We start from the raw sequence: 26600 nt of genomic DNA on the forward strand, positions 1-26600 counted from the left end.
GATGCACAGATTAGGCGACGAAGCAACAATCTGGTTGGGACACAGGGTATCCATCTAGCTACTCAAAAGTCAGTGAAATATACTATGATATTAATGATACTTGTGAGTCTGCAGATGATGTAGATTGTGGTCAAATTCAAGTACAGGTAGTCCAAAATGAAGAAAAAAAAATTGCCCCACTGACGAAATCTATGTAGAGGGTAAACCAACAAAAGTGCTCTTTGATTCCGGTGCTAAGATCACCATAATTTCAAAAGATTTCTACTTAAAAGAGATCAGAGAGAAAATCAAAGTTTATTCTCCCGATATTAGATCCTTTGCCTATGGGGGTGAACCCATTAAGTTATTTGGTTATTTCTGGGGCTTACTTGAATATATGAATAGATTAGCCAGCGCTAAAATATACATATCACAGAAAGGTGACAGTATATGGAGTTGGTTCCACCAGAGAGATCTTGGTGTGATTCCAGACCCAAATGCCTCTCCACCTATTTTACTCAAAGAAAATGTTATCTCTAAGTCAGTACCCACTGTTGAAAGTAATACTGAAAATGACCTTACTTGTAGGTTAAGAGAAGGGTTCCCCAAGGTATTTTGTAGTACCTTAGGTTGTCTTAAAAACTATACTCATCACATTCGCTTGGTGGATGGTGCCAAACCAGTTTGTTGCAAAGTAAGAGGTATTCCTGTTGCGGTCAGGGAACAGGTAGAGACAGAATTGGAACACTTAAAAAAGGATGGAATCATTGAAGAGGTTGAAGCAACGCAATGGCTTGCTCCAGTCGTGGCCGCAAAGAAGGCTGATGGCTCTCTTTGGCTATGTGTGGATCTTAGGGAATTAAACAAATGTGTAGTGATAGATAAATATCCTCTACCTAAAGTTGCAGACATGTTGATGTTGTTAAAAGGAGCGAAAGTCTTTAGTACTATAGACCTGAAGTCTGCATACCATCAAATCAGACTGGATGAGAGTTCTAAAGACTTGACAGCGTTCGTTACGCCCTTTGGCACGTTTCGTTTCTTGAGATTACCTTATGGTTTGGTCTCAGCAGCCTCAGTGTTTCAGAGGGCGTTGGAGACGGTTTTGAAAGGGCTACCTGGCGTAAGAGTGTATCAGTATGATATCTTGGTTTTTGGTGCAGACGACAATGAGCATGAACGACGAGTGTTACAAGTTCTTAAGAGACTAGATGAATTTGGGCTAACTGTCAAGATTGAAAAATGCTAATTTAAAAGGAGGTCCATAGACTATTTGGGACATACAATTGGTGAAGGGGGAGTTTCACATAAAAGAAAGCTTAATAACGGCCATTCAAAAAATGCCTCCCCCAAATAACAAAGAAGAATTACTACGTTTTTTAGGGATGGCTGAATTTTACAGTAAATTTGTGCAAAAGTTTACATCTCTTTGTGTTTACATGAGGGCTCTGTTACATAAAGGATGTGAGTTTATGTGGGATGAAAAATGCGAGAAAGAATTTTGTTTTCTTAAAGAGAGATTAAATTCTGCACCCAAACTCAGCAGCTTTGATCCTGACAAGAAATCTATTTTACTAACCAATGCCAGTGTAAAAGGTCTAGGGGCAGTTCTCCTACAAAGAAACAAAGGAAATGTTGAGGTGATCTTATTTCTGTCTAGGAGCTTAAGAGGAGCTGAGGTGCGGTATTCAGTGATAGAAAGAGAAGCCCTTGCGGTATACTGGTCAATAAAGAAATTGAAGAATCTGCTGTGGGGTGGCACATTTGAGGTCAGGACAGACCACAAACCTTTATGCGAAATCTTTAAACAAAAAGGAATTGACGCAGTCTCTAGAAGGATTACTAAGTGGGTGGTTGTACTGCAGGATTATAACTTTGAAGTTAAGTACATACCTGGTATACAAAATAAAGTAGCTGACGCCTTGTCCAGATTAGTTTTTTGCAATGATTCATGCACAGATGATGAGGAAGATGGAGAAATGGTTTGCTTTGTTGAAGGGGGAATTATTGACAAAGAAATATGGTTGAAGGCTGTTCTTGAAGATGAAGTTTTAGTAAAAGTAAAAGAGTGTATAAAAAAAGGTTGGAATGCCAAGATTAAAAATGAAGAAGTAGACAAGTTTTGGCACGTAAAGGATCAAATTTCAGATCGAGAAGGCTTACTTGTCAGGGGCGCGAGACTCATTTACCCTACTGTACTTAGAGATGAACTCATTTCATTAGCACATGTTGGTCATCTGGGAGTCTCTAAGACCAAAGAGCTTTTGCGCTCATCTTATTGGTGGCCAGGTATGGATCTATGAGTGGAACGGAAAATAAGGGACTGCATGCAATGTACTTTGAGTGAGAGAGTGGTTAAGCCTAAAACCCAACCTATGGTTATTATCGATCGGCCTGATGGTCCATGGAAAGAGGTTGGGTTAGACATTGTAGGGCCAATTCGCTCGTCTGGCACTGAATGGTACATACTTGTCCTCTATTTATTCTCACGAGGGCCTGAAATTGCAATAACGTGAGGAATTGAAACTAAACATGTCAAAGTTTTCTTGGAAAAACTCTTTGATAGAGAGGGCATACCCAATGTGATTCTCACAGATAATGGTGTTCAATTGGTTTCAAGGGAGATGGAGGATTTCTTGTGTGCTCATGGGGTCAAGCATAAGAGGTCTTCCTTATATCACCCAGAGACCAATGGGCTAGTAGAGCGCTTTAACCGTGTGCTCAAGGAAACTATTGAAATGGCCAAATCAGAGGGTCTAGATTGGCTTTCTGAAGTTTAAAAAAAAAATCAGAGTGTATAGATTATCCCCTCATGCTGTCACAAAAAGGACACCGTTTGAATTGTTTAGGGGGAGGTGTGCTAATTCTATAGCAACACCCTCTTGGGTGAATGATTTACAGCCAAATCGCTTTGTTGAAAATGAGAAGGATGACTGGGGGTTGTTAGAATAAAAAAAAATAGAAGAAAGAAAAAAAATTCATGACGTAAAGAAATGTGTAAAGAAAACTGTTGTGAAAGTAGGGGATTGGGTGTTGATTAAAAATCCTTGTAAGAGTAAATCAAAGGATGCTTTTTTAGGTGGCAGTGCCATTTGTCCTTTGACTGCGCTTCCGTGTTCAAACTAAACTAAAATTGAGCTGGCATCGGTGATTCTGTGCCATAATAAACTAAGAGATCCATCTTTCCTCTTTGTTTTGATGCCTAATCAAGGGCTGTGAGTGAAACACGCGATTTGGTGTGAAGTTAATCAAAAATCAATAGCTTTCCTATTGTGTGCGTGAAAAAAATCAATTTGAATTAGATAGAAAATGTGTGTGTTATTTGGTGTTTTTTTGGTGACGGCTGTTAAACTAATTGAGTTATCGCCCATCGCCCGCCCCGTTGGGGTCAGCATACATAGCATTTGGCTTCATCAGATGCAAGTAGGCCGGAAGATAAATACCGGAGTGTAGGGTGTTAACTTGATGCAATGATTGGCATATGGGTACCAAGAGGTGGGTGGGGAGGAGAGCAGACCCCTGCAGTGAGGGGGTGAGAGACACAGCCACCCTCTGCTGATTTCAAAGCATTCCCAGATAGGAATCTTAGACCTACTGACAAATTTTTGAGAAGGTAGGGGACATTTTGCGTTAATAGAGCTGATGTGAGCAACATGAGTGCAAATTCCTCGGGTATTTGTTTAAGTGTGGGTGGTGCGAGGAACTATGGTATATTTTACACAGAGCGAGGAAGGGAAGGACACATCTATTCTAAGTAAGACGCCATCCACGAGAGAAGCCACGCAGAGGCATAAACTGAATATCCCAAGAGAGTGGGGGTGGGGTTAGTTGCCTGCAAACGGGTTGCGAGTTCAAAGAACGATTGCTTCTAAAATTGATTTTTCCGGTGCCTTGCATATTTCTATGTCTGCCTTTACCCACTCAATGCCTTTCTAGTGGAATGCTTCAGCACTGTGATGTACTACGGAATGTTGGGTGCTGATTGAAGATAAGCCACAGTTATGATGGGGCTGAGCTGCCTGCTGGCTGCTCCTGGTGGGGCTTATTCCAGGATACTTATCATCTAACAATAAATCTTCTTGAAATACCTCAACCTGTCTGGACTACATTACTACATCTTTTTGGCGACGAGTTGATCTTACCTACGTTGGCAACTAATGGAATTCAAGTTTCAAGAAGGCAACTAAAGAAGTCAAGTTTCAAGAAGGCAAGAGATTCAAACCTCATCAAATATCAAGCAAAGACTCTGGCTTCAGAGCCCCACCAGTGACCATCACACCGGTCGCCCCAACCTGCGCATGCCAGATTCTTTTTCAATATTTCATCAACAACTTCAATTTCAAAGAATATTTTCACTTTTTCAACTATCCAACTATTTCAAGAGGGAAGGTAAAAGCAGAGATTTATTTCTACAATCTATGCTGTTTTTTCAACTGCTGTGGATGTGCCAGATCCCACTTCACAAGCTTGTCTCAATTTAATGGGTTTTTCAATCACCGCACAAAAACATTGTGGGTCTATGGATGGTCTGCCTTCAAGCGTCGTTCTATATCATAGCAATCCCTGTGCGCTTTATTCAACTTCAAGTGGCCACATCCTCTCTATCTGAGTCATGTGTCTACATCTATGTCAACTGTGTGGCATCTACAATTTACATGCATCTGGTAAAATATTCAAGACTCAAGGAACATTTACATTCATTAAGCTGTGGTATCTACAAACAAGTAATTCAACGCCCAGCGGATGCCCAGAAACTACAGGTACCTACAGAGTAACGTGGTAAAATATTCGAGACTCAAGGAACTTTGTTGTGTTCTCCTCATCCAGCACAAACTATCTTTCTCTATGTTTGTAGCGGTAATTATGACTGTGTTATTTCAATGGCATGAAGTGAGGTGTTGCTATTTTGCCTCTTCGATCTACTGTGTCACCAGCAGCTTTCAAAATGGCACCATATAATCTGCGTGGGATGTTCATACTGGTTTTATGGAACTCTATTCTGGTTTCTAGCAGTGCTCTTTGGTGTTTTTCCCTGAGTTTATTTACATTTTGTACAATCTGCATTTGGAAAGACAAGTTTGTGTCTCCATGTGATTCATATACACCAACCTGCCGTGTTGGTTGATGTACACTTGTCGTTTTTTTTGGATGGAGTCTACAGGTTTGGCTGGCGCCATTTGTCAATACATGGGTGTTTGCGGTTGAAAATGCACAGTTTCTTCAGCGCGAGCCGCCCATTCAAATTATCTTCAAGTTGGCTCCAGCGTGCTCCAGCGCGCGCATCTTACCTCCGTCATTGTTTCCTTAGGTTCCTTCATGACATTTTCGCTAGCTGCTTATAGACGCTTTGCTGCCAAAACGTGATGCGAGCCACTCCGCTGAACGTCAAAAACGTGCCGCCATCTTGGGAAACTGCGTTTCAGTGTAGTTTATATCTCCTTGCCAACCGTGTGTGGTTTCTTTTCAATAAAGTTTATCTGTTGTTGAGAATCACTTGCAACGACGTGGGACGGCGAGGGATGAAGCCTGTTTTCACCGTGTGGTTTCTGTCTTCTGTAGTTGGAGTCACAATACGTCAGCCTGCGGTGGAAAGTGACAGTTCCAAGGAATTTTTCCGTGGTGAGATGGTGAGACTTCTATTGCCAATTTCTTCTGGTGCTTTCACATTTGGCTCTATCGCTTATGTCATTGAACTGTTTTCTATTTTTTGCGCCAACCAAAAGTTTTTATCCGTGGGGCATACCTGTGCTTTTCTTCACTCCGGTGACAGGCACACCATGTTTTAAGACTGCCTGTTTGTTTTCTTGTGCACAGCATTTGGTTTGTCTTGTTGTTTACTTCATTTTCTGAGCACACAGGTGGTTCATTCAAGTTTTCAAGTACATTATTTTATTATGGCATGTCTTCATGAATATGCTCATTTTCAATTGCCACATTTATTTATGTTTCAAGAAGGCAAGTGACATGCTCTCAAGAAATCGATTGTTCAATATTTTTTTTATTTTTTTATTTACAGTGTGCAGGTTGGCAGAATTTCAAAAAAACTCAAATTCTCAATTTTCCTCTAGTTTTTCAATTTGTGCATGGAATGTTTCCTGTACAGAGTTTGCTTAGTTAACATTAACATACGTGCAGCTTTTCCTGTAGGAATTGCACATATCAATTTATCTACTCAATTATCAATGTATACGCATGCGTCCAGTATTTCTTGGTAAGAAATGTGTATCTCTATCGATTTATCAATTTGCATGTGTTCTAGTTGTTTTCAAAAGGGCAACATTTCAATGTTTATCAATGTATATGCATGCATCCAGTATTTCTGGGTAAGAAATGTGTTTCTCTATCGATTCATCAATTTGCATGTATTCTAGTTGATTTCAAAGGGCAACATTTCAATGGTTTTCAATTTGATTGAGGTTGTCAATATGTGTTGTTGCTTCCTTTCAATTATTCAATGTTTTTCAATGTTTTCAAGGTTGTCGATTTGGGGTTTAACCCTCTCAAGGTTTCAATGGAATTTCTATCGAGCCGCGTTTTTTCAATGTATAGTCATTACGAGGTTCTCTCTGTATGAGTTATATCTCTTTCAAATGTTCAATAATATTCAATCTAATTTTTTTTTAATGCTGTTTCACAGGGCGGTGTGAAGGATCTTTTGTTTGTTCCTCTGCCTCTCTGTTTTATATCTTTCTATTCCCTTTCTCGTTGTTTAATGAAGAAGGGAATAAGAGTACTTATTTGTGTTTGTACCTTTAGGTGGTTTTCTCTAAGTCTTTCTTTCTTCCTGTTCCTTTTGTGTTTTTGTTGGAGAAGGGATGAAGAGTACCTATCCTCCCAGTCTAACTATTCTTTTTGTTCCTTTTATGTGTTGGTTTGATGATGGACTAATAGTGCCTATGTTATGTCAACTTAAGGAGCGTGTTTGTATTGTATTGTGTTCTCAGAGAAGGAATGTGTCTGATTTTATTCTATCATTTCTTTTCTGTATTTTCTGCATGCTGTGCATTGGTTTCTGTCACATCTGTCTGGCCAGTGGGTGTGATAGAGGTTAATGATTGGTACGCTTTCTTTGACAGGTGTTCCTATACTTCTATGTTTAGTTTTCTGTTGTGGAAGAAAAGGAGGTATGTTGTATTCTATCTATTGCATATTTCTATGTCTGCCTTTACCCACTCAATGCCTTTCTAGTGGAATGCTTCAGCACTGTGATGTACTACGGAATGTTGGGTGCTGATTGAAGATAAGCCACAGTTATGATGGGGCTGAGCTGCCTGCTGGCTGCTCCTGGTGGGGCTTATTCCAGGATACTTATCATCTAACAATAAATCTTCTTGAAATACCTCAACCTGTCTGGACTACATTACTACACCCTCTTAAAAGATTAAAGTACATGTAGAGACAATGGCGAATTTCTCCCACAGCTATCCCCTCTGTTGGTTTTGTTTCTTCACTGGTAAGGATGGCAGCGCATGGATTAGTAACCAATAAATATATTAAGATCCAACCGGATCCCTCTCACGCTGGGAGGATGTATGATATCGAGCTGCAAAAGGGCCAAAGGGCAAATTGATTTGTTGGCAGCACGATGTCAACTTCAATGATTGATTTTGGATCCGGCCTGTCAGTTGTGTTTCCCTCCAGTGTAAAGCAAGCATAGGTCGGGTAAAGAAAAACACTTGTGATTGCTGCGCGGGATGTCTTAATTAATTAACAGTGCTCCGAATGGAAAAGACAGGAGGGCAGGTACTTATCTCAAAATCCCTGCAGTGAAGCAACATTTCTGTCCATTAAAAGTCCCCGCAGCCCGGTAGGGGGGACACCTGAGAGTCTTAAACAAGCATTGGCCGCGCGGCCCGCGAAAGTGATCGCGATCAAAGACAGATGGTGGCTGCGCGCGTGCACGCACGCGTGAACGCAAGCGCTAGGCCACCAAAAGCCCGTGGCAGCCCTTTGAAAACCCATACACTAAATTTCTCGCAGAGCAGTGCATGCGCTGGCTCAGCGAGACCTCAAAAGGAATGCAATATGTAAGCAAATTGGGAATAAACTATGATAAAGGGAGGGAAGAAAGGAAAGTCTAAAGGAAGAAAATAGGAATGTAGGACAGTAACAGAGAAGAAATTATGGAAAGAAGAAAATAGATGCAAAAGTAAGAAAGTAATTAAGAAAGAAAAGGAAACACACAAATAAGGAAAACATAATGATTACATAGTACAAAAACTGCATACGAGAGAAAAATAAGGGAAGTAACAATATAAAAGGAAACAGAAGGAAAGAAAGAGAACAATAGAATCAACAACTACACATTAACATGCAAATGAAGCAAGGAGTAATTGAACACAGTACAAAAGCAGACGAAAGAAAAATCTGTGAAATAACCAAGGAAAGGTGAAATGCACACAACGAATACAGTGGAGAGCAGGACAGAGTAAATATATGAATGTTTTCTTCTGAAGAAAGGAGATATATATATAATGCACTTGTTCTGAAATGTTTAACGGTGAAAGCTATGGAACCATGATCTCATTCTTAATGTCAGCCATCCTGGCAAGCTAAATACGGGTCAGAAAGAGCATAACATAATTTTCATTCGTGACATCTTTTCTTAGATATGTTATCGTTGCCAGATCTGATCACTTTTATCAACTGTGGCCTCGCTGAATAATACGGCATTCCAACCACTGAGGACAGAAAAATAATCATTTAACTTGAATAGCGTGCTTAAAATCGAAACCATGTGTTTTCCACATTAAAAACAAAACCATATCCAAAAATCTGCAGACCTCTGGCCGCTCCAGGAATAGAATGAGCTATTCTCGGGACCCGTTCCAGCAACGTAAAAATAGCATCTTTAAATCACAGCCCCCACTCCCCTCGGCTCGGCTGTCCTCGCTGATGCCAAGCGCGCGTTGGGGGGGCCAGCCAATGGGCGCCGGGGCTGCCGACCCCAGGCCCTACATGACCAGAGAAGGCCACGCGCCGCTAATAGGGCTCCGTCGACGTCTGTCTGCCGATGTCACGCTGGGGCATGTTCTCCCCCTCGCCAGACCACCGCCAACCCTCTCCCTCATCTTCCCCCAGTTTACACCCCCCACACACGCAGAGCTTGGCCCGGGCATCCGGATTCCGAGGATTTAGGAGACCCGCGTGCCACAGCGGCGTGCAGCTGGGCGTGCGGAGTGACGCAAACTCTCCCTGGGAGCCTGGCTGACTGAAAGCAGGTCCCGAAAGAGGGCAGGAATGAAGGCTCGATGGTTGCCATCCTGGCCTAGTCCCTCGGGGCAGATCGGATAACCTGTGCACGAAGGCAGCTAAATTGAGAAATGTCTGCTAGCAGTGCTTAGCGAAGGAAGGGAGGATTTTTTGGAGTGCTAAAATGGCATAAATATAAATGTGGACACCGGACACTAACAAACCCATTGCGTAACAGTAACCGCGAGGCCAACCAGGAGATGTTACAAGTGGAGAATGTTCTCCACGCCAAAGGAAAGGAATGGGTTGGTACCTGGGAAATGTAGGCATCACTGGCGCGCATTGGACTGGATCCTGTGGACCAGTTATATAAGATTATATAGTGCAAGATTGGTGCTTAAACTTCATTGTTCTTACTTATACTGCACCTGTCTATACTTGTGTACTCCTTTGTACACATGGGCAAATTTTGGACTATTGATTACTTCTATGCTCTGCTCAGTGAATCACTGTGTAACTCTGTGACCGCTATGCTGATCTTTGCAGTTCTCTGGCACTATGCACCTCTCTATACCTGTGTGGAACTGCATTCTGCACCTTTTGTAAACCTAAGCAAATCAATAACTTTAAGCTGTTAAATGTACATCAGAGATGCCATATGTGCCCGATTTGTGCATTGAATAGGCATCCCTGTACACCTGTACCCGAATAGCATCTGTTACCACGCATGCCAAAACTACGTGTTGCTTAACAACGCAGTCAATACCACAACTGTGTCATTAACACGAGTTCCGTTACAGCGCAAGTCATTACAACGACTTGCTTTAGGGAAGCGCTGGACTTTGGAATAGTTTAAAATACTATTCCAACTCCAGTCGGTGTATCAGTAGGGAAGGTGTTGGACTTAAAATCCAACACCAGTTCAACACCACTCCCTAAAGCAAGTTTTGTAATGACTTGCGATAGAATGGTACTCATGGTAACGTCGCAGCTGTGGTACTGACTGTGTTGTAAAGGCACTACGATGTAATGCCTGCGTTGTAATAGATTTATTCCCCTGATTTCTTTTGTATTACATTCAGTTTTTCCTGCCTTATTATGTTATTCTTCAATTTGACCAAATAGTGCTTGAGGATCTTGTACCCATGGAACAGACCTAAGTTCTATGTTATGGTCATTTCAGTCTTTTCAAATAATTCTATAATATGAGCCTTTGACACTAGAGCATTATAACTATTATTCACATTAGTATTCAAACAGTGACCCTGCGGTTGCTTCTCCTCCTCAATTCTTCTTTGCAGGGGACCACACCAGTGCTAGAATGTGGGTCTCAGGTTCTGTTCATTTTGTTCTTTTTGCTGAGAGTTCATGACAAAATCACAAGAGCTAATTAACTTAGTCATCGTTTCCAGTCAAATAATTGTGGCTGTGAGCAGTCAGTCAGGAGATCTTTCTTTATGTCAGTGGCTGGGGGAGAGATCTATGTTTCTGAGAGCACAGCCTTTTTTACTGTATCCCTCGAGGGAAGTCTACATTACTACATAATCGAGACCCTCTTAGGCCCCCCGCGAGTAGATGTTATCATTTGAGATATGACTTTTGAAGCTTCTGCCTTACTTTCTTATGTCTGTCTGGGGCCTTCCACATAATAACCGCCCAGACTCACCTCTCGAAAAGGTGAGCGAAGAAGCCCGAGACCATGCCTCACTGCTGGGAGAAAGGAGTTCCACAAAGCAGTTGTTTTCTCATGTCCAGCTGAAATCCAAACAAGTGCTCTGTGGTCTGCCATGGAAGAAAGCCCCTGAAACAGTCCCGGGATCCATATCTGGTTGATAAATTACAGGTTTCACTTGGGGCATAGGCCTCGGCATTAAAATCTTAGCTCTCAGCTCCTAAATGGCGAAGTACAGCTGTTCCCCCTTTCTTTGTTAAAAGTGACCCAGGCCAGCACGCCTATGCGATCTAATGCCTAAACATCATCTTCCATAGACCAATTGTGAAATACAGACATCAAGAAACATTGTGATGGTAGGTTCATAGTTAAAATAACCAATATCACTCTAAAAAAGCAGAAGAGTAGAAAACAACGATTCAACCACCAGCACCCAGTGAAAAACTTGTCACAACAAAAGGATATCATAAGGGGCAAAATCTTGAAACTGCACTGAGTCTGTAGCTAACTCCAAAAGGCAAAAAGAAGCTGTAAACTGTCTTTTTAAGGTAATGCATACACAGAGAATCAAAATAAACCTACAAGCGTTTCTAAATGGCCTTGGCGGTGATATGACCCTGTCCCCCATGCACAATCACAAAAATAAAGTAACACAACAGAAGAGCAGACTAACTACACACCTCAAGAGCACAAGACTTCACTAAAAGAGAACATCATTTAAATACCCGATCTGCCACCATTCAGACGCTGTTACCTGAATTTGTGATCAACTCTATAATTCACCAGTTAGAAGATGAACTTCATTACTGGAATGTTGCCAGACACACCACAAACCTACCTGTTAACATGAGCACTGAATAAAATCCCCTCTATCCTTCACTTCAGTCCGACAGTTCTCAATGGCCTAATACTTGCCTGAAACTCCTCTCTGTACTATTTACACTACTTGGGACACTCATTACTTAAATCCATGTGCCATAACCCGATCCTAGCTTCTTACTGAAGTCTAGACTGCGTATTCATGTTGCACTAACATTCCCACACATGATGACTCCTTACTGATGAGAGAGTGTACATGCACTAGCTCTTCAAAATCTCATCAGGGTACAATCTTAACATGAGTCGAAATACAAAAACCCACTGGCACACATACTGGTACAGTATTGTGATGCAAAATGAAAAAAGGCAGTGAATTTGTTTTAGTTTAGGGGAGTTTAAGGAGGCAGAGCAGATGTTCCTTATCACAAATCCAACCTTTTCTCTTTCCTCGTTCAAATTATCACATTTGCAGTGTTTCTCCCTTAGGAACAGTGCAGAGTTGTTCGAAGCTTCAGGAAAACAGACTTTTTCTGTTTGAGCACTTACTATCCACTAAAAGGGGATGTTGGGGCTTTTTCTTGTGATTGTTTTGGCCAACTAGTGATAGCATATGAGGGTGTTATTTCAGGATGTAAAAGTACCTGCCCTTCTCTCAGCTGGCAGTCCAGAATGCATCCAGATGCCAGCTTTGATGTTCTACCCACAAGTGTTGGACTGTTCCTGGTGATGGAGACCCCAAATTGGAACCTACAATGACTTATTGTACCCTGCGCATTCAGACCTTTTAGAAAACAAAGTGAAGCCTCTTAAGACCAATTGAGGAAAGCATTTTCCTACCGCCACTGCTGTTTCCAGAGATATAGATCGTTGACCTTACAATCCTAATAACCTTTGGGGCCTCAGAAAATGTAGAGTGTGCCTAGCTCTTTCAGTGTCCTATGCACCGTACCCAGGGCAGAAGCAGTATTCAAACACACGTATATGTCTCTAATACTGGCCTTGAAGTCCATGCAGAGCCTAAATCTTTACTGTTGAGCTGAACAAGGTTCTGGGGTAAGTTTAACAGCTTTGACTTGAAATGTCTGCTGATAATAAAAACCCAGGAACCTCACAAACTCTGGTTTTCTCCGCTGGGACCTAATGGATTTGTTTGCAGTTTCCAGCTGTAAAAGCCTAAATTGCTTACTTTGAACCAAAGTAAGCCAAGACTTTTCTTACTACTAGGCTGTGTTTGCACCTCTTGTCTGTGTGTTCCCTTTCAATGAGTATTACTAGAAAATGTAAAGACCATAGCAACTTGACGATGCGAGCCCTATGGTAAAGGTTCTGAAAACCAGTCCTACACAGTGAGTTGTGTTTTCGCTCCGCCTAGCAGAATTGGAATATGGGTGGCATTATACGTCCCTATCATTGAGTGCCATGCATTACATGTTTTCTTCATTGTGTTCTGGTTTAGCTGATCATTTTTTAAATTATTGAATAGAAGACACATCACTTTAAACAAAAATAACCCTGGTTGAACATTCACTTTTATTAGTTGCAATACAGACTGTGTTATATTGTACCTAAGATAAAACGCCTGTCTGCATCATAGACTGAGTTTTCATTGCAAGGCCGCAGCTCATCATATGGAAAAGTAAAAGAGAGAAAAGATACTAAACTGATTATAGAAGAGGAATCAGTAAGATCATTGGGGAAAATATGCTGGGTTTAGCGGTTGTGATGTGACTGACGCATTCGTGAATGTGTGGTGCTGAGGACAGAAGAGAGGAGGTGGCCTTCAACAACATAGGAGGTGTTTCCTATGTTAAATACAACTTCTTCCTTTCCCATAGGTAGGATACCAAATCCTAAATCAGTCCCCATAACAACTGTCACCAAAATCTGTGGGACCCAGACAGAATGTGGATAGTAAGAGGAAGCACTGTCAGACTGGCAGCACGCGCTCCTGCAGCCAGGTTCCACCTGGCACTTCTCGTATGCAGGCTGGCGGCACCGCCTCACAGCGACAGACGCTCAGCATCGTACAGGACATCTTGTATATGATTAATTACTACCAACACCGGCTGTTGCGTATCGCTACCGGTGCAGCGCTTCTGTTAATTTTGGATGGTCTATAATCCTACTGGCTTTTCATGATAGGATCACTTTAAACAGCAGCAGCTACTCCGCAATGGCGGAGGAACATCGCCCCACTGGCTCAGAGCCAGCAGCTGAAAAATAAAACAATATTTTATTATCTTTTTTTCTTCAGATGCTGGCTGAGCCAGTGTGTGTAGGGAGGGGTGGGGCAGGCCATGGCAGATAGGGTGGAGTGATGTGCACTGCTAAGTGTGTATGTCAGTCTGGCCGGCCGCCTTAGACCTGCCAAACAGACAAGCGCAGTGAGGTTCCTGCAACCCAGCTGTACTGCACAGCCGGGTTGGAGAAACAGCACAGACTCCCTGTGCTTCAGCGAGCGTGAAACCAGCCCGCTCAGGCCTTTCCCCGAGCTGCTCTCATTACGCCTGGTAATAGCATGAGAGCGGCGTGGGGATTCGATGGGGAGCATGATGCTGTCCCAGGGACTGCTGGGAGCGGGAAGCAGAGGATCACCGAGGTGCAAAGCGGCCGACAGCATCATGTAAGTTTTAGTTATTTATTATTAAACCCCCTTGTGCTTATCCGCCCGTGCTCCTCCCACACTCCCTCCACCTGTCTCACCACTTATTTGTGTCGGCCGCCACTGACTTTAAAGCCAAAATCTATGGGCCAATCTACCACTAAAGACACTGCACTTTACTTAAACTGAACAGTGAACGCAATTTGAGGCCCTACTGTCTTCAACTAACACATGGGCTTAGGAATTAAGGCGGGAGTATGATAATGGGGTATTGTGTGGTGGGCAGAGGCAACAAGGTACAGAAGGTCAACTAGGGTATTGTACTGTTATTTTGGCTGCATGGTTTAGCAAACACAACCATTTCGGTGCACTATGCCAGGGCACAATGTTCAGAAGCACCGCAGGGTAGCCTGCAGTGTTTCTTCTGGATTCTTAGATGAAGCATAAGGTGGACCACACAGCAGGAATTACATTACATCCATCAGAGCCACACTTCCAGAATTAGTTAAGTGAATATTTAGGGAGCTGTTAGAAGGTGGTTCTGACACTATGGGCCGCCCGGATTTTTTTTATTTTTGAGCACCTAATTGTTGAGCTTTTACTGTGGGGGAGCCTCATAAGTTGGGACTCACCCACAGTGAACTCAGGATGTAAGAGACTGCATGGGGATTTTACTGGTGTTCCCCTGGCTTGACCAGGCCACTGCGCAGCAGCTGGAGTAAGGGACACCGGGCTGGTTACATGCAGACACATGTGTACATGTGTGTGCACACGTGTACGGGCAGCTCAGGGGAGATTCCTAGCGTGTGCAGTCCAGGAGCAGCTACAAAGTGAATGGTGTGGCAGGACTTATGCAGTATTGGGTGGAATAGGCTTTATACACTGGAAACATGCCAGGGAAAGTCAGTGTGTCTTACTGTGTTTTCACTTCATTATTTCCCTAAGGGAATGTGGGGCCCATGGCTAAATTAACTTCCACAAGGCCTACAGTTTCCAGACATGCACTAAAGTCCATTGTATTGGAGGTGAAAAGAAGTATTCTGCAGAGTCCAAAGTCATATTTGTACTGCTTTTGGGTCATCCAGAACTGTCATATTTCTGTGAGCCAGCCAGGACCAGACCCAGGCTGAGGGCTGACCTCAGCTGGATGGATTGATAACCTTTCTTCCACAAGCAAGGGCCTCCTCTCCACGAAGGGAAGATGGGAGGGGCTAACAAGGAGGGAAGGTAGTGTGGGGGATGAGGCTTCAGACATGTGGCCAGAAACCCTGGAGGACACCATTTTGAACAAGCTCAGAGGCTGGACAAGGAGGGAGCAGGGGCAGGGACGTGATGTGTCGCTGTTTGATAGGACCAACAGAGACTTTCTGCCAGCCCCCTACTCAACTTTTAAAAAGTGCTTGCACAGGAAGAGAAGCTCTCTGGGGTGTGGTCTGCTGAGGGTGAAGGTGCTGGAGCCTGGCGCAATGGGCAGTTGGAAGGAGAGACCCCCTGCCTGCCCCCAGGACCCTATCAGCACCAGAAGAAGAGCCCAGGACTGGTGCACAGAAGCAGGGGCCTCTGCGCAGGGGGAATCAGAGACCCTGAGGGAAGAGGAGAGTGTTCCCAGTGGCGGGGGCTGGTGAGTCCCAGAAGGAGAGCCTGGCGAGAGGCTGGCGCAGGGAGCCAGTGAAGAAAAGCACCCTGCTGAATCAGAGACCCTGAGGGAAGAGGAGAGTGTTCCCAGTGGCGGGGGCTGGTGAGTCCCAGAAGGAGAGCCTGGCGAGAGGCTGGCGCAGGGAGCCAGTGAAGACAGCACCCTGCTGAATCAGAGACCCTGAGGGAAGAGGAGAGTGTTCCCCGTGGCGGGGGCTGGTAAAGAGGAGCATGAAGTGCCCCATAATGCCTCGCCAGGAATTTGGAAATCTGCTGTTTTGGTGCTTTGTGGCCCCCAGAGGAGAGGGGCCACCCTCACTTGTGAAAAGGTGCTGGGGGAGCGGCTGGGGGAGCACAGTCTTTCCCCCCCCCCAGCACGAAGAAATCTGCCATTTTTGTGCCTGGTGGCATCCAGAGGAGGGGGTCAACCTCATCTGGGAAAAGGGGTGCAGGGGGGGCTGCAGGAGACCGCAGTCTCCCCCAGCATAAAGAAGAACAGTCCACCCCTAAGTTTCACGGGGCATCTGAAAGAATAACCCCTCAAGGGCTCAGCAGAAGGGCTGAGTTGGGGATGTCTGGAGAAGGGCATCCCCTGGAGGTGAAGTGGTGTAATTGCACCGAAATGCATTTACTATTGGTTATTTCTTTTTAGGTGGACTGAAAGACACATGTGTAAAGTGAAGTACCTGTGCAAGGTGATGTTAAGCTAAATGGAGTTATGTTGCTGGACCTTCCTGCTAGGGGGTCTGGCTGTATTTATGTAATCCCATGCTTTTACCTATGATTCCTTTTAAAGTGAAGAGGCACACTGCAGGAGAAGTGTAGTTGCCAGGAGTACTTCTTTTGAAGGGACTGTAAGTCACATGTGTAAGGAGATGTCATAAGCCAAGTGGGGTTATGTTGCCAGACAGTCCTGCTAGGGTGTCTGGCTGTATATGCGCAATCCTGTGATTTCATCTGTGATGCCTTTAGGGGCTGTAATTGCAATGCATTCAAATGATCAACCAAGGTGATGAGTACTGTCATTCTAAAGTGTGCGTAAACATGGATTCTTGCTGCTGCGCTTAGGTGAAGACCCCAGATAGCTAGCCCTTAAGATATAGAGGTGCATACTTTATGGTCAGTAGGAGATGCTCAGTCAGGGTCATGTGTCACCAAGGCAGGTTTACCCCTTTTTAATGCTTGTTGAGGTAATGGGGTGGGTCGCCACTGGGATGGTGCCAGTGCGCAGGGCCCTCGCTCCAGGTTATGTTCAACTAACTGCATTGGGGGCAAGTTGATGTGCATACATGGGAGTGGTGGTACTAGACCCCACCCCCCCTGCGGCAGGGGTGGAGATGTTATGCAATGTCACAAAGTAATTCCAACAGCTTATGTATATTTGTAAATTGGTGCATAGTATTGAGTGGTGTGTGTGTTTAATAAATGTACTCCTACTTTTATAAAGCAAAGTACAGACTGGACAATCAATTATTGAGTGTTATTTTTGTGCACCTACAAATGGCGATTACTAGCCCACACCACCTCCCTTGAGTAAGCCTCAGACTGCTCTGCAACGCTACCCTCTGAGAGTCAGGCGCTACAATTGGGTGTTTGGTTCCCAGTGAAGGACAAATGTAGTCATGTTATTTGTGCAGGCCTCACAGATGCTGCCTCGTTTTCCAACATTGGTGTCTAGCGGCGGGAAACATAGTATCCCATTCTGGTGTGCATTTATAATTGTAATATTTATGATAAGTCCAGTTTTGCCACACATTACCTATGCAGCAATGAGCAAATGGAAGAGCACAAGGCTCGGAGAAGGGTTCAAAGTTTTGGTTATGTGAACTAAAGGTATGGGAAAGGAAAGCCCCGCGCCCATATGTGTCATGTGAAGTTATTATGGTTTAAATGTAAGCTGTATTGATATGACTGTGCTATGTTGATTATAATGTGCTAGCGGGATGGTGCTTTCCAGGAAATGATTGCATACAAAAGTTCTAAGCCATATTGTACACCTTTGAACCCTAACACTACATACACTACACCTGCATGAGGAGGGTGTCTCCTCAAGAGATAGGGACAGCAACTGATACCTACAGCACAGGTGGGGGTGTAGGGGTGGATTGACCTTCAAGGGGGACAGGAGAAGTAGGGGTCCTGGGAGGTTCCCGTGCTTTTTAAGGGCAGGGAGGGTTTCCACAGGAGGGGCCCCAGATATCCTCCCCCCACTGGAAGTTTCTTGCTAATGGCGCAGTCCAAAACCACTGGAAGGGTGGGGCAGGAGGTTTCTTTACCCCAGGTAGTAGCGCCCCAGGGGTTCCCATGGTGGGGGACCCCAATAAACTTTTTCCACAGTGGGAGGAGGGTGTGGTAGAGTTGAGTGTCCGGCAGGTCCCCCAGGTTAACTGGAGGGGAGGTGAGCAACACAGGGGTGGCCCCTGGTAGTGGGTGGCCCCCAAGGAGGGTAGTTCTTGAGTGGTGGTGTGTAGTGGTAGCCCCTAGGTACCCTAGATGGGCTAGGTAACTGACCCAGTGGAGATCTGAGTGGGGGCGATGTGCTCCCTAGTTCCAGGTGAAGGGTTAGTGGTGGACCCTGAGGTGTCCGGGTCGGGTGGCTGGTGACCAGTCAGGTAGGCCCTGTGGGTCTTGAACCCCAGGACCAGGAGCATGGGGGTGTTCCTTAGCTCGAGGCAGGAGGTGGACTTCTGCAAGGTAGTACCACCCTGAAGCCAGGTGGGGCCTATCTTAAGTGAAGGGACCCTGTGTTTCGTGAAGGGGTGGTGCAGGCCTAGCCGGGATCTTTAGGGTCCCTGGCTGAGAGTGGTAGTACTACCCTGAAGGCAGGTGGGGCCTATCTTAAGTGAAGGGATCCTGCTCTTCATAAGGGGTGGTGCAGGCCATCCAGGGACCATGTAGGTCCCTGGGCGGTCTCCCAAGGCGCTGCAGGGAGACCAGGGAGAACCATGAGAGGTGGGCCTGGGTCTAGCTAACTCGGGGCCCACAGGCTCACTAAGGGTACTCCGGGAGGAGAGCGCACCTCTCGGAGGGAAGGGTACATAGGCCCTGTTCTCGCAGCGGAGAACAAGGAAGGGGTCTAGGTTCCCGGGGTAGTTTCCGGGTGGAGCTACTGACGGGGGGAATGAGCTGTAGGATGTCTGATGAGGCACCCTCAGTGTTCCTCCCTGGCACTGCCAGTGTGGTGGTGAGGCCGGTCTGAGGTCCTATCAGGGAGCCAGGCCAGTGGCCAAAGGGTGCTTTTCTGTGTGGGGAAGCACAAGTGGCTGTGCTTTCTTTAGGGAAGACAGTCATCCCGAAAGGGTGGTGGCAGCAGAATGACCTCAGCGGCAGGCTGAGGGTGAGGGTCCAGAGAGATTGCATCTTTGGGGTGCAAGGACCAAACGGAGAGAGGGTACTGGTTGGAACAAACTCTGGAAGGGAGACCAGCTAGTGACCCAGGGGATGGGATTTAGACCTATCCCAGAAGACCGCATCGGTGCTGAGGCACTGGACCCTTGTCCGGAGAAGTGGTAGGCATAGTGTTGCATGCCCAAGGGCAAAGGTGAGCATAGTTAGGCTGAGTCCATGTAGACCATGAGTGACCTAGAGGTATCTAACCTAGAGCCCGGAGGGTTCTTAGGGTAGTCTGGGATCCCTGTCATGGGTGGAGATTTCATGGATGGGAGGAGTAGGTGGTCTAAGCGGATAACTGGTCAGTAAGGGGGGTCTGGTCAGAACCCCTTATAACTAGTTATCGCTGACTACGGGAAGTGTACCCATGTAGAGTGGCTACTTCTTCCCTGTAGGAATCAGCTGGGCGCGGCGTGTGTTAGAAGGTGGTTCTGACACTATGGGCCGCCCGGATTTTTTTATTTTTGAGCACCTAATTGTTGAGCTTTTACTGTGGGGGAGCCTCATAAGTTGGGCCTCACCCACAGTGAACTCAGGATGTAAGAGACTGCATGGGGATTTTACTGGTGTTCCCCTGGCTTGACCAGGCCACTGCGCAGCAGCTGGAGTAAGGGACACCGGGCTGGTTACATGCAGACACATGTGTACATGCGTGTGCACACGTGTACGGGCAGCTCAGGGGAGATTCCTAGCGTGTGCAGTCCAGGAGCAGCTACAAAGTGAATGGTGTGGCAGGACTTATGCAGTATTGGGTGGAATAGGCTTTATACACTGGAAACATGCCAGGGAAAGTCAGTGTGTCTTACTGTGTTTTCACTTCATTATTTCCCTAAGGGAATGTGGGGCCCATGGCTAAATTAACTTCCACAAGGCCTACAGTTTCCAGACATGCACTAAAGTCCATTGTATTGGAGGTGAAAAGAAGTATTCTGCAGAGTCCAAAGTCATATTTGTACTGCTTTTGGGTCATCCAGAACTGTCATATTTCTGTGAGCCAGCCAGGACCAGACCCAGGCTGAGGGCTGACCTCAGCTGGATGGATTGATAACCTTTCTTCCACAAGCAAGGGCCTCCTCTCCACGAAGGGAAGATGGGAGGGGCTAACAAGGAGGGAAGGTAGCCTGGGGGATGAGGCTTCAGACATGTGGCCAGAAACCCTGGAGGACACCATTTTGAACAAGCTCAGAGGCTGGACAAGGAGGGAGCAGGGGCAGGGACGTGATGTGTCGCTGTTTGATAGGACCAACAGAGACTTTCTGCCAGCCCCCTACTCAACTTTTAAAAAGTGCTTGCACAGGAAGAGAAGCTCTCTGGGGTGTGGTCTGCTGAGGGTGAAGGTGCTGGAGCCTGGCGCAATGGGCAGTTGGAAGGAGAGACCCCCTGACTGCCCCCAGGACCCTATCAGCACCAGAAGAAGAGCCCAGGACTGGTGCACAGAAGCAGGGGCCTCTGCGCAGGGGGAATCAGAGACCCTGAGGGAAGAGGAGAGTGTTCCCAGTGGCGGGGGCTGGTGAGTCCCAGAAGGAGAGCCTGGCGAGAGGCTGGCGCAGGGAGCCAGTGAAGACAGCACCCTGCTTAATCAGAGACCCTGAGGGAAGAGGAGAGTGTTCCCAGTGGCGGGGGCTGGTAAAGAGGAGCATGAAGTGCCCCATAATGCCTCGCCAGGAATTTGGAAATCTGCTGTTTTGGTGCTTTGTGGCCCCCAGAGGAGAGGGGCCACCCTCACTTGTGAAAAGGTGCTGGGGGAACGGCTGGGGGAGCACAGTCTTCCCCCCCCCCCCCCCCCCCAGCACGAAGAAATCTGCCATTTTTGTGCCTGGTGGCCTCCAGAGGAGGGGGTCAACCTCATCTGGGAAAAGGGGTGCAGGGGGGGCTGCAGGAGACCGCAGTCTCCCCCAGCATAAAGAAGAACAGTCCACCCCTAAGTTTCACGGGGCATCTGAAAGAATAACCCCTCAAGGGCTCAGCAGAAGGGCTGAGTTGGGGATGTCTGGAGAAGGGCATCCCCTGGAGGTGAAGTGGTGTAATTGCACCGAAATGCATTTACTATTGGTTATTTCTTTTTAGGTGGACTGAAAGTCACATGTGTAAAGTGAAGTACCTGTGCAAGGTGATGTTAAGCTAAATGGAGTTATGTTGCTGGACCTTCCTGCTAGGGGGTCTGGCTGTATTTATGTAATCCCATGCTTTTACCTGTGATTCCTTTTAAAGTGAAGAGGCACACTGCAGGAGAAGTGTAGTTGCCAGGAGTACTTCTTTTGAAGGGACTGTAAGTCACATGTGTAAGGAGATGTCATAAGCCAAGTGGGGTTATGTTGCCAGACAGTCCTGCTAGGGTGTCTGGCTGTATATGCGCAATCCTGTGATTTCATCTGTGATGCCTTTAGGGGCTGTAATTGCAATGCATTCAAATGATCAACCAAGGTGATGAGTACTGTCATTCTAAAGTGTGCGTAAACATGGATTCTTGCTGCTGCGCTTAGGTGAAGACCCCAGATAGCTAGCCCTTAAGATATAGAGGTGCATACTTTATGGTCAGTAGGAGATGCTCAGTCAGGGTCATGTGTCACCAAGGCAGGTTTACCCCTTTTTAATGCTTGTTGAGGTAATGGGGTGGGTCGCCACTGGGATGGTGCCAGTGCGCAGGGCCCTCGCTCCAGGTTATGTTCAACTAACTGCATTGGGGGCAAGTTGATGTGCATACATGGGAGTGGTGGTACTAGACCCCACCCCCCCTGCGGCAGGGGTGGAGATGTTATGCAATGTCACAAAGTAATTCCAACAGCTTATGTATATTTGTAAATTGGTGCATAGTATTGAGTGGTGTGTGTGTTTAATAAATGTACTCCTACTTTTATAAAGCAAAGTACAGACTGGACAATCAATTATTGAGTGTTATTTTTGTGCACCTACAAATGGCGATTACTAGCCCACACCACCTCCCTTGAGTAAGCCTCAGACTGCTCTGCAACGCTACCCTCTGAGAGTCAGGCGCTACAATTGGGTGTTTGGTTCCCAGTGAAGGACAAATGTAGTCATGTTATTTGTGCAGGCCTCACAGATGCTGCCTCGTTTTCCAACAGGAGCACTTTGTAAATAATACTACACTCTTTTCCTACTATTTGATAAATACCTGAAAATTATCTGATTGAATCAAACAATGATTCAATTTACATATTCTTCAGCTTCTTTTTATTCTTAATAAAACTATAAGAAATTCAAGCTCGATTTCTTTCCTTAGTCACAAGTAAAGTCCTCCCAAGTGTGAAAGCAAACTGCTGTTCAAAAATCTAGTATGCTTTCAGATTTCTGTGTTTCAATGCTGTATGTTAGGCCTTTCTAACAAGAAAGCTTTAATTAACTAAAAAAAACATTCAAAATAATACATGAAGGGTATGGAAAAAGTTCACATTAGATGCACGTATGCTACTAAAATATCCCGACTGGAATATGAATTAAAAACGCGTTGGAAAAAAAATTGAAATTCTTTTTAAAAGGTTCACAAATTCTGCAGGGAGAGTAGAAAGTGAAGGGTTAGCATTAAACATTATTAAGGGTCGGGTTGTAGGACATACCATGTAGCTGTAAAGAAACACATTTGGCACCAAGAGACTAGGCTGAAATCCCAGCTTCCATATTTGATCAAATGGTGTGATCCTGGAAATACATACTGGTTTTCTAAGGCAGGTACAGGCAGGCAAGGGACAATTTGTGAAAATTACACCGTACGATGGACTTAATGGCTTTCCTCAGCTTGCAATCTTTTTTTCTCTGAAGTGTCACATATATGTTGTCACTCCTCCACACTTCCTCAAAGGAAACATACATCTAGCAATCTAATATGAATGCTAGATCTGCCCCTAGCCACACTGTTTTCGTTCCATCATGGCCAACAACTATGTGCAATTTGTTGTGCAGTGTGGTTGGTGAAATTGCAATGTAATCAAACCAGAATCACCACTTCTACGTAACATCCCAGGCAGGCACATACTGGGATTATTCATTGTGCATATGGATGCACCTGTAAATGTCCATAAGGGGGCTTATACTACTGCTGCCTATCCTCTGTACCACTCCCTGTGCTTTATGAAAGAGAAGCTTGCACTACTGCTGCCCATGATTAGCTATACCATTCTGCTAATTGCCATCCGTGTTAAAGTCTTTTCAATATGCAATTGTAGGAAGATGGAGTATTATGTGATGATGCTGGTTAGGCTTCACCATGCAATACTTTCACAAACCCCAAAGATGGTCCTTGGATTCGCAATAGTAAATCCTTAGCTTGGAGTTCCCTCAAGGTGCAGCGTTGAGTAAAGGGAGTGGTTGCCAGACTGGCGACCACTAAGCCTTAGCAGAGGTAAGCCCAGTAGAAAATTAGTTTGACATCTGGAGGTCCAGGGGAACACTGCAGCTGCCTGAAACTTTGTGGAGGGCAGGACTGCAATTCCCACAATGCACTGGACTATCTACTTCTGGGCGTAGATGGCAAGCAATTCTTTGGTTCCAGTACATTATTTTTACCAGAGGCAGCAGAAGACTAGTGCCACTATTTCAAGGGAGTATGAGGTTGCTCGGGCTCTCACAGGGGTCCCTCTGACTGGGAACAGACCTTTATCCTGGGACGAGCCTCGATCGTGCAGTTCCAGGAGTGTTTCAACAGGTGCAGAGTCTCCCTCTTTTAGTTTGTGCAAGTCTTATTGTCACAGACTCGGTTCTCTGCTTTGTCTTCTTTGATGCAAGTTGGCTCAGAAGTGACGTTCTGGTGGCAGGGGTAGCCCTTAAATCCTTAAGAGTTAGGGGAGTTAGGGATGTGGGTGCGGATGTATGACGTTACAACGCACACTTTTACAACGCATGCACTTACAACGCATTTTTTACAACGCATAATCCATTACAACGCATGACATTACAACGCATGACACTACAACGCATTTTTAAAAACTACCTTTACAACGCATTTCCATTACAACGCATACTACCTTTACAACGCATACCATTACAACGCATAATATTAAATTGCATTTAAGGTAAGTATTAGATAGTATAGGGGTAAAAGTTACTTTTCTAACTCCAGGGGGTGCAACAGTAGGGTAAGTGTTGGATAGTATAGGGGTAAAAATTACTATTCTAACTCCAGGGGGTGCAACAGTAGTGTAAGTGTTGGATAGTATAGGGGTAAAAATTACTATTCTAACTCCAGGGGGTGCAACAGTAGGGTAAGTGTTGGATAGTATAGGGGTAAAAATTACTATTCTAACTCCAGGGGTGCAACAGTAGGGTAAGTGTTGGATAGTATAGGGGTAAAAATTACTATTCTAACTCCAGGGGGTGCAACAGTAGGGTAAGTGTTGGATAGTATAGGGGTAAAAATTACTATTCTAACTCCAGGGGGTGCAACAGTAGGGTAAGTGTTGGATAGAATAGGGGTAAAAATTACTATTCTAACTCCAGGGGGTGCAACAGTAGGGTAAGTGTTGGATAGTATAGGGGTAAAAATTACTATTCTAACTCCAGGGGGTGCAACAGTAGGGTAAGTGTTGGATAGTGTAGTGTAATATTATGCGTTGTAATGGTATGCGTTGTAATAGTAGTATGCGTTGTAATGGAATGTGTTGTAAAGGTAGTTTTTAAAAATGCGTTGTAGTGTCATGCGTTGTAATGTCATGCGTTGTAATGGATTATGCGTTGTAAAAAATGCGCTGTAAAGGTAGTGCGTTGTAAAAGTTGCGTTGTAAAGGTTGTTCCCCTGTGGGTGCACATGGCCAATCGGATACTTGTCTCAGCAGATAATACGTCCCTGAAGCGACCAAATACGGGGGTGTAGGTCATCGTTTCTACCCAGAACCCACTATTCTACCACTTCTGAAGATGGCAGAAGTCTTCCTTAGCTGTACATACCGGGTAGCCCACCCTAGAGGTATGGCTAGCTTTTTGAGGGTATACACTCCCTGACTACCTCATTTTCCCACCTGCCAGGTGCAAATGTGCTTGGGGGTGGGTGGCTGTTTCCTCCTTTGGAAGGCAGCCTGCTTATATATCACAGGCTCTGCAGCTTTTGAAGCTCACCGCCTTGATGTCCCACATCACTAGCCAGCCTGTCAAGGGGGAGGTGTGACCTCCTTTCCATCTAGGCCATTATTTCTGACTCCTGGAAGAGTACACGTCTCCTGGTCAGAGGCTCAGATTCCTGTCTTGGTGGCAGCAAGTGCAGGCTATCTGCCAGTGCACAGGAAAGGGTGGGGAAACCAGGTGGGCCTCCTCTAATTTAGCCACCTGGGTTCATGCCACATCGTCCTCAACACAAGCTTTGTGTCAGGGGTGATGAGGCACGTTGTGGGATACCATATTTAGGCAGTGCCATAATGGAGCTACCAACCTCGGGTTTGCCCAGGAGCTAGCCAATGTTATCCTATGGACATCTATCACTTATAATGTGCTTTAATGGTAAAGGTCACTATAGGGACATATAAGCTTGTACTAACATGTCCACACCTTTAATCCCTCTGGGATTTAGTATTCCTTTCTTAGGGATGACTGTCATATATTAAAAGCAGTGCACTGACTTTGCACACATGCTGATGGCAAAGTCGAGCTTGAGCAGTTTGCACTGCTCCTGCAGTCTGCAATGGCAGGCCTTCTATCACTAGTTTACTTGGGTCACTCTGAGTGGCACAAACAGTGCTTTAGGCCCTGGTGACCCCTTCAACACCCATGCCCTGCCTACCACTGGTACCATATACTAGGAACTTATAAGGGGATTAAAGACCTTGCCAATTGGGGTTACCAATTCACACATAACAGTTTGGGGAAAGAGGACTGGCACTGGGGTCTGGTTAGCAGGCTCAAGTGCACTGTCAAGAGTCGAAAACCAGCATCCAGTAGTCCAAATGGGGGCAAAAAGGGGGGGCATCTGCAAAAAGGGCCTGTTTTATTACTGTAATTACTGCAACTATAGGCTTTGTCAGTGCTGAGGTGTTTTGAGATGAGAGACAGCGGCAGGCTCTTAGTTGCTCCCTTCTCACGGGCACCCAGGTTGGTTTACTCAGTGAGCCACGTGCCAGCTCATGTTGAGAAATGGAGAAAAAAAGCTGATGCCCCTTTAGTATAAGTCCCTCGACCATGGGGCACAATAGTGACACGACACAGGAAAGACAAAGCTGAAGGTAAGCCATACAGAATCACGCAGTCTCCTTTATTGGTGTGTATCACTGCAGTACTTTCTTTAAAAGTACAATTCCAGAAGACAAGACAACCTTAACAAATGCATCTCACGCCTCCAGCATGCCTGCCTCAGGGCCCATGGGGTGTAAT

General features: G+C 45.4%; 1 long non-coding RNA gene across 3 annotated transcripts in view; it reads left to right on the top strand.

The window, feature by feature from the left end:
• LOC146811037 (uncharacterized) overlaps positions 1 to 26600 on the top strand; it is a 104285-nt gene that overhangs the window by 8168 nt on the left and 69517 nt on the right. For 2 of the 3 annotated variants that reach the window (XR_014966675.1, XR_014966676.1), the window contains exon 2: positions 5539 to 5606. The exons of the other annotated variant lie outside the window; for it this stretch is intronic. This is a non-coding gene — a long non-coding RNA (uncharacterized LOC146811037). The remainder of the gene's footprint in view (positions 1 to 5538; positions 5607 to 26600) is intronic. 3 annotated transcript variants of the gene reach the window in all.

Source organism: Triturus cristatus, chromosome 7, assembly GCF_964204655.1.
Source record: "Triturus cristatus chromosome 7, aTriCri1.1, whole genome shotgun sequence".
Classification (NCBI taxonomy): Eukaryota; Metazoa; Chordata; class Amphibia; order Caudata; family Salamandridae; genus Triturus; species Triturus cristatus.